Raw genomic sequence first — 8,385 nt, 5'->3', positions numbered from 1 at the left:
TTACTAATGTTCAGATTAGGAAAAGTGTTAGTGAAACCTTATTGGCTATTACTTGATTTGGGCCTGATTACATAGTACATTTTGGACTGATGTATCTGAATCTACACGTGAACATGATAAGGACAGCATTACGACTCGCAACCACACAGTTGCGACTCGCAACCACAGCGTGATAACTCGAGATCACACGGTTGCGACTCGCAACCATAGCGTGACAACTCGAAACTGCAACGGTTGTGACTCGAAACTACGACGGTTGCGACTCGCAACCACAACGTGACAACTCGAGACCACACGGTTGCGACTCGCAACCACAGCATGACAAGCCGAGACCTCCTGGTTGCGACTCGAGACCACCTGGTTGCGACTGGGCTGTCCACTTTGGTTATTGGGCCATAATGTGTGTAACATGGGCTACCTGTTGACTGGACTATGTGTTGCTGTTTGACTGTGTAAATGTTAGGGCCGGCCCAATAACCCACCGTCTAATTTCATGCATGATACGTGGTAGTTATGTGTAAGTTTTTACGTGAATACTGGTACACCAAACCTGACCTATACCGGTAACCATGTTAGGACGTGGTGACCAACGTGTTTGACAAGTAACATAATCTACCGAGCAACCCAAGGTGAGTTCACAACTTAAAAGCATGCGTCCCGGTGGTTTGGGGACACGAGACTAAAACAACCCTATCCCCTTGTAAAGGGGATACTATTTACATTCCTTCCCTAGTTACTGGGAACAAACTTACTTTTCCTTCCCTTGTCATTGGGAAACCTTTTAGTTAATTACTGTTTATACGAAATGCAACCAAACGACACTAAACGCAACTCTATCACTCAAGTCCCTACTACATAATACCGATTAGTCGCCGGGGCCAGGCGAACGGGTTATTAGTTGATAGCGCTATTTAGGTTTTACCAACCTCACACCGTGCCATGGTATGGGATCGGTCGTGAACTAATGTACTCAGGCATCCGTCAATGATGATAGAACATTGACATCGGGGCATCCTGCGGAAACGCAAACGGTTACCTAGTGTTCGGTATTGGAAAAACAGTTTAGTCGCTAACTTTTGGGGTAGCTCCCCATGGCATGTATAAACGGATAAATTAACTGGTGAAACAAGTTTTTGGTAATTAAAACTGGACAACTAGTGAACTCACTCAGCATTATTGTTGACCCCTTACTGCATGCTTTGCAGGTAACCAGTGACTGAGGAGCGGCTGCTTGGGAATGTGTAGTGTTTGTCAAAAACCCGTGTGTTGGGTTTAATTATCATGGACTATGAACTTTGTTAAACTATTATACTTCTGCTTCCGCTATTTAAGTTTTAAACTCTGAACTTGATATTTGCTAATCTCATGGTTAGTGAGTATTACTTTGATTATCAACTTAATTATTCAGTATAATTGGTGGCTGGATCCTGGTCAGTCACGCCTCCAAGCGGTGGTGTTCCGCGTGTGGATTTTGGGGGTGTGACAGATTGGTATCAGAGCCATTGGTTATAGTGAACTTGGTTTTAAAAAGGGGGAAATCTTTTTGGGAAAAACCAGACTATAACCTGTGACTCGCGACGACACTACACTCCAAGTGCAAGGCTCAACACATTGACCTCATAGCTCGGACCAGTGTTTACTTGTTTGCTTACCTTACGTTTCCTGTTTTACTATACGTACTAGTGTGCCTAATTAGATAGATACACCTCTCACTTCTATCTCGTTCTCGCTACATTACGACCTTACACTCATACTATGTTTTCTGATTATGAAGACAATGAGTGGACGTGGAAGAGGAAACATCAACATGACTCAGGCTCAATTCACTAACCTGCTTAACACGGTGGCTGCAGCTTTCGCAGCTCACCCTGGAGGTAAACTCGATATCCTAGGATGTTTAGATCCTACCGCCACATCGCCTTTTATCCCTAAATCTGTACGCTTCGCTTCTCACGAACAGGTCAGCATGCACCTGCGCAACCACCCGTGTGTACTTTCAAAACTTTCATGGATTGTAAGCCTCTCCCTTTCAACGGCACTGAGGGTGCCATAGGTCTTCTGCATTGGATTGAGAAAGTTGAAGCTGTCTTTGCTGTCTGTGAGTGTCCCCCTGCAAATTGGGTGAAATTTGCTACAGCTACGCTTGAAGGGAACGCGCTTTCCTGGTGGAAGGCGCAAATTCAGATGTTTGGGTTAGAAACTGCTAATGCTACGGCGTGGGAGGATTTCAAGGACATGATTAAGGAGGAGTACTGTCACCGGGATGACATCCACAAACTTGAGAACGAGTACTATGCGCTTAAGATGGTTGGGTCAGAGATTGAAACCTACACCAAGCTGTCCAATGACTATGCTGCTCTTTGCCCAAACATGTCTCGACCTATGTATCGAAGGATCGAATTGTACGTCAAGGGTTTGGCCCCAGAAATTCGAAGCCATGTAACTTCAGCCAACCTCACTACCATTCAGCCGATCGTTCGACTTGCTCACAAACTTACTGATCAGGCCGTAGAAGAGGGCAGGTTGCCCAAAAGGATCAGTGCTACTGTCGGAACTTCTAGTGACAACAAGCGTAAGTGGGAAGGAAATCAAAGCAAGGATGCTAACCCCACTCAGGCCCCAGCGCAGCAAAGGAAAACTGAAAACAACAAGGGCACTCAGCAACAGGGTGGCTACCGGGGAAGCTACCCTAAGTGCAACAAGTGTAACGGCACCACAATGGGGCATGTAACAAAGGTCAGTGTCAGCGGTGCCACAAGATGGGGCACGAAGCCAAGGATTGTAGAAGTCAGTTCCCAGCAAGGCAGAATCAGCAACAACCCCAACAGCAACAGCAGCAGGGAAACAACCGGGCATGTTTTAAATGTGGGGCAACAGGGCACATGCGAAAGGATTGCCCTGAACTGAATCAGAATCGCAACGACAATCAGGGAGCTGGGAACAATGAGCAAAACAACAATGCTGGGAATGGTGCAAGGGGAAGAGCTTTCGTGATTGGAGCTGGAGAAGCAAGGAACGACCCCAACGTCGTGGCGGGTAAGTTCCTACTTGATGATCGTTATGTTTCTGTGTTATTTGATTCCGGTGCCGATGCCAGTTATGTATCCCTTCGCATTAGTAAGAAACTTAAGCACCCGCCTGCATTATTAAGTTCTAAGCACGTCGTCGAGATAGCTAATGGTAGGAACATCGAGGCCACGCATGTGATCCACGACTGCACACTAGAATTGTCTGGCCACACGTTTAGTATCGATCTTTTCCCTGTCAAGCTTGGAAGCTTCGACGTCGTCATTGGTATGGATTGGTTATCCAAACATCGCGCTGAGATCCTCTGTCAAGAGAAAGCAGTTCGTATACCTCGTCGTTCTGGCCAACCCCTCATCGTCCAAGGCAACAAAGGTGGAGAAGTCACAGGCATTATCTCGCTTTTAAAAGCCCAGAAGTGTTTGCAGAAAGGGCACACCGCTATCCTAGCACTCGTCACCGACACCCACGAAAAGGAAAAGAGGATTGAAGATTTCCCTGTAGTACGTGACTATCCCGAGGTATTTCCTGAGGAACTACCTGGACTCCCTCCCCACCGTCAGGTCGAATTTCAAATCGAGCTAGCTCCCGGAGCAGCACCCATAGCTCGTGCACCGTACCGTCTAGCCCCTGCAGAACTGAAGGAACTCTCTACGCAACTACAGGAACTATTGGATAAAGGATTTATCCGTCCTAGTTCATCACCCTGGGGAGCCCCAGTACTCTTTGTCAAGAAGAAGGATGGCACGTTTCGAATGTGCATCGACTATCATGAGCTGAACAAGGTTACCATCAAGAATCGTTACCCTCTCCTGCGCATCGACGACCTATTCGATCAACTGCAAGGATCAAGCTACTACTCTAAGATTGACCTGCGATCAGGCTACCATCAGCTAAGGGTCCGTGATGAAGACATCTCCAAAACTGCATTCAGGACTCGTTACGGTCATTATGAATTCCTTGTTATGCCCTTTGGAATGACCAACGCGCCCGCGGTATTCATGGATCTCATGAACCGAGTGTGCAAACCTTACCTCGACAAATTTGTGATCGTGTTTATCGACGACATCCTGATCTACTCGAAAAGTCAAGAAGAGCATGAACAACACCTACGCCTTATCCTCGAACTCCTTCGCAAAGAGCAATTGTATGCCAAGTTCTCGAAATGCGACTTCTGGCTTCGAGAAGTCCATTTCCTTGGGCACGTGGTTAAAAAGGATGGAATTCACGTCGACCCGGCTAAGATCGACTCTATAAAGAATTGGCCTACCCCTAAGACTCCGACCGAAGTCCGCCAGTTCTTAGGACTAGCGGGATACTATCGAAGATTTATCATGGGATTTTCAAAGATCGCTCAGCCTCTCACGGCTCTTACTCAGAAGGGTATGGTTTATAAATGGGGTGAAGCTCAGGAAACCGCATTTCAGAAACTAAAGGATAACCTCTGTAGTGCTCCTATTCTCTCGTTTCCTGAAGGCACTGACGACTTTGTGGTTTACTGCGATGCATCCATCCATGGGCTCGGTTGTGTGTTAATGCAACGCGACAAAGTTATTGCTTACGCCTCTCGACAACTTAAGACGCACGAAAGGAACTACACTACGCACGACTTGGAACTAGGAGCAGTGATCTTTGCGCTTAAGATATGGAGACATTACCTGTACGGTACCAAGTGCACCATTTACACCGATCACAGGAGTCTCGAGCATATCTTCAAGCAAAAGGAATTAAACATGCGACAACGTCGATGGGTCGAACTCCTGAATGATTATGAATGCGCCATCAAGTACCATCCGGGCAAGGCCAATGTCGTGGCAGACGCCCTCAGCCGAAAAGACACTACGCCCAAGCGCGTGCGAGCGTTACAACTTACCATCCAGTCTAATCTCCCTACCCAGATTCGAAATGCTCAGACTGAAGCTCTGAAACCGGAAAACATCAGGGCTGAGTCCCTGCGAGGATCGAGACAACGACTAGAGCAAAAAGAAGACGGCGCCTACTATGTGGCAGGACGCATTTGGGTCCCACTTTACGGAGATCTACGAGAGCTTGTGATGGACGAAGCCCATAAGTCCCGTTATTCAGTACATCCTGGTTCAGATAAGATGTACCACGACTTAAGGACCACTTACTGGTGGCCTGGCATGAAAGCCCACATAGCTGCATACGTTAGCAAATGTTTGACCTGCGCAAGAGTCAAGACTGAGTATCAGAAACCAGCAGGCCTACTCCAGCAACCGGAAATCCCGAAGTGGAAATGGGAGCAAATTTCCATGGATTTTGTTACGGGGCTACCTAGATCCCAACGCGGGAATGACACTATTTGGGTGATAGTAGATCGATTGACTAAGTCTGCACACTTTCTGGCCATTAAGGAAACAGACAAGTTTTCTACCTTGGCAGAAATCTATTTAAAGGAAGTAGTCTCGAGACACGGAGTGCCAACTTCTATTATTTCCGACCGAGACGCTCGTTTTACTTCCGAGTTGTGGCAAGCTATGCACAAATCCTTTGGCTCACGTTTGGACATGAGCACCGCTTATCACCCACAAACGGATGGGCAGTCTGAACGCACCATCCAAACCCTGGAGGACATGCTTAGAGCATGTGTGATCGATTTTGGCAAGAACTGGGAGAAGCATCTACCGCTAGTAGAATTCTCCTACAACAACAGCTACCACACTAGTATTCAGGCGGCACCTTTTGAGGCCTTGTACGGTCGTAAATGCCGATCACCTCTTTGCTGGGCGGAAATAGGTGACAGTTAACTCACAGGCCCAGAACTGGTGGTAGACACAACGGAAAAGATTACCCAGATCAGACAACGCATGGCGGCAGCTCGTGACCGTTAGAAAAGCTACGCTGATAAGCGTAGGAAACCGCTAGAATTCCAGGTCGGGGACCGGGTTCTACTTAAAGTCTCACCCTGGAAGGGTGTGGTTCGTTTCGGTAAACGAGGCAAGCTGAATCCGCGATATGTTGGACCATTCGAAATTACCGAGAAAATCGGTAAGGTTGCTTATAGATTGAACCTGCCTGCAGAGCTGAGTGCAGTGCACAATGTCTTTCACGTGTCTAATCTGAAGAAGTGTCTGTCAGATGAAACACTCATAATTCCTTTCAAGGAACTCACTATTGATGAACAGCTACACTTTACTGAGGAACCAATTGAGATCACGGATCGAGAGATCAAAACCCTCAAACGTAGCCAAATACCTCTCGTGCGAGTTCGTTGGAACTCACGACGTGGCCCAGAGTTTACCTGGGAGCGGGAAGACCAGATGAAGTCCAAATATCCCCAGTTGTTCCCAAACGAAAACCCCAGCACTGAAGCTACAACCGAATTTCGGGACGAAATTCCAAACTAACGGGGGGATGATGTGACACCCCGTTGAAACACGCTAGCTTGGCAGTGGCTGCCTTAACTTTCGGGACGAAAGTTCTTAAAACTTGGGGATAATGTGACACTCTAGGTTTTTCCGAACGAACACTTTGTAATATTTTTGTGTATATATATGTTATTAAATGAAAACGTGATCTTTTTGCATGATATGTGTTGTATGTATGTATTATATATATATGTATGTGAGTCGAGACCATGACTCGCAACCACTCGGTTGCGAGTGGGCCACTCGGTCTCGAGTGGGCCTCTTGAGCCGTAACCGGTTTGGGCCGAAACCCCTAGCCCAACTCGAGATCCCTTGTATATAAAACCCAACTTCCCCTCATTCTTCATTCATTTGTTACACAAACACACAAACACTCCTTCTATTCTCTCTCACTAGAAAACCCCCAAACAACATTCCATTCTCTTCCAACTTTCGGATCAAGCAAGGATCTCGGTCAAGGAATCTCGGACAAGATCATCATCATTCGGACACTTTACTTTCTCGGTTCCCTTCCTTTGTTTCGGCTCCTTCTTCTCAACCGGTTAGTGTTATTATTATGTGCATAGGACTTATGTGTGTTGAATGAACTAGAAAATGCTTGGTTAGTAGTGTTATGCATGATTTTTGGGTGATTTGTGAAGTTTGACTATATGTGTAAAACCTTATGTATGAATACTTGCTAACATGCTTAAAGATGGCTAGATAATGGTAGTTTAAGAGTATTCATGGCTAACCATACTATGCTTCATTATTTCTTGCAAAATGATGTTGTTAAACATAAGATTTCGGCTACAAAATGTATGTTTCTTTGTTCTTGCATGATGATCTTGATGAAATATGTGATTTTCGGTTCAAAAATGTATGATTATGATAAGATGAAAACCCTAGAAATCTATGAACTTGTGATGAACTTGTTGAATATGGTTTGAAGTTTTCAAAAAGGGCAATGTTTGATCCATGTTTACTAATGTTCAGATTAGGAAAAGTGTTAGTGAAACCTTATTGGCTATTACTTGATTTGGGCCTGATTACATAGTACATTTTGGACTGATGTATCTGAATCTACACGTGAACATGATAAGGACAGCATTACGACTCGCAACCACACAGTTGCGACTCGCAACCACAGCGTGATAACTCGAGATCACACGGTTGCGACTCGCAACCATAGCGTGACAACTCGAAACTGCAACGGTTGCGACTCGAAACTACGACGGTTGCGACTCGCAACCACAGCGTGACAACTCGAGACCACACGGTTGCGACTCGCAACCACAGCATGACAAGCCGAGACCTCCTGGTTGCGACTCGAGACCATCTGGTTGCGACTGGGCTGTCCACTTTGGTTATTGGGCCATAATGTGTGTAACATGGGCTACCTGTTGACTGGACTATGTGTTGCTGTTTGACTGTGTAAATGTTAGGGCCGGCCCAATAACCCACCGTCTAATTTCATGCATGATACGTGGTAGTTATGTGTAAGTTTTTACGTGAATGCTGGTACACCAAACCTGACCTATACCGGTAACCATGTTAGGACGTGGTGACCAACGTGTTTGACAAGTAACATAATCTACCGAGCAACCCAAGGTGAGTTCACAACTTAAAAGCATGCGTCCCGGTGGTTTGGGGACACGAGACTAAAACAACCCTATCCCCTTGTAAAGGGGATACTATTTACATTCCTTCCCTAGTTACTGGGAACAAACTTACTTTTCCTTCCCTTGTCATTGGGAAACCTTTTAGTTAATTACTGTTTATACGAAATGCAACCAAACGGCACTAAACGCAACTCTATCACTCAAGTCCCTACTACATAATACCGATTAGTCGCCGGGGCCAGGCGAACGGGTTATTAGTTGATAGCGCTATTTAGGTTTTACCAACCTCACACCGTGCAATGGTATGGGATCGGTCGTGAACTAATGTACTCAGGCATCCGTCAATGATGATAGAACTTTGACATCGGGGC

This window comes from Helianthus annuus, chromosome 14 (genome assembly GCF_002127325.2).
Source record: "Helianthus annuus cultivar XRQ/B chromosome 14, HanXRQr2.0-SUNRISE, whole genome shotgun sequence".
Classification (NCBI taxonomy): domain Eukaryota; kingdom Viridiplantae; phylum Streptophyta; class Magnoliopsida; order Asterales; family Asteraceae; genus Helianthus; species Helianthus annuus.
Note: the sequence above shows the minus strand (reverse complement) of the source record.